Below are 973 nucleotides of genomic sequence, written 5' to 3'. Positions count from 1 at the left end.
CTGTTTTTTTGAAACTGTTTCCTATCCATCAAATACAGAGTTACATTGGAGTTCTTCCTGCTAACAGGGCTAGGTCTTGGATCCTGAGAACTTCATTTATACCCAGGATGGGTGAATGATGTTTCTTTCCTGCTTCTATAGCTTGAGAACGCTAAGAACATTTAGAGTGCAAGTAACTTCTCATCACCAAGGGAAACCTAGGAATTCTTGAACATGTGACCTTTTGGAAGCCCACTGGTGGACACAAGATGATTACAATCTTCACCTGAGTGGCTGGGCAGATCGATCTGCTACACTTGAACCTTGAACTTGACCTGCTCTCCTAGTCCATGTACTTCTTTGGTGTTTGTCCTACTAGCTCCTCAGGAGCTTCCAAGATAGAAATAGATTGATCAAACCCAAAGGGAGTTACTGTCTTTTTCCTTCTTTTTCTGTCCTTGCTTTAAATGTTTTGCAGGTCTTTGGATCTTAATTGTCGATCTATGCTCTGTCCCTGGGCTCCTTTGTCTCAAGGCTAGCTCTCTGCCACATGAGTCCCTTTCTGCTTTGTGTGTGGTGAAGTGGAAGTCAGAGCCTCATAGACATTCCTGCCATGGCTGTCTTCACCTTGTGATCCTCAGACCTCAGCAAGGGTGACACGCATGAGCTTCTGTAGCTCTGCTAAGTGCAGAACTGTAATGACATTGAAAATACAAGTCAACTGTTCATCATAAAGGGCTTGGGAAGCATATGAACCCTTTCAACATTGGACCTTTCAGAACCCTGTAGCACACAAGGTTATAATGCTAGAGACAGAGAGCCTGAGCATATGGATCTGCTATACTTGAATATTGAGCTCTGACTCCAATTCTGGTGTACAGCAGCATTCATTTTCCAGAAAATGTTCTCACAATTAACAAATAGGAAAAGTACTTTGATTAACCCTCACTTTTTTTCCAGGTATGTGTCTCGAACTCAAGCCTGGGCACTATCC

The sequence above is a fragment of the Dipodomys merriami genome, unplaced genomic scaffold (genome assembly GCF_024711535.1).
Source record: "Dipodomys merriami isolate MVZ:Mamm:240054 unplaced genomic scaffold, mDipMer1.0.p SCAF_1459, whole genome shotgun sequence".
Classification (NCBI taxonomy): Eukaryota; Metazoa; Chordata; class Mammalia; order Rodentia; family Heteromyidae; genus Dipodomys; species Dipodomys merriami.
The sequence above is the reverse complement of the archived record's forward strand: the minus strand, read 5'-3'. Positions refer to the sequence as shown.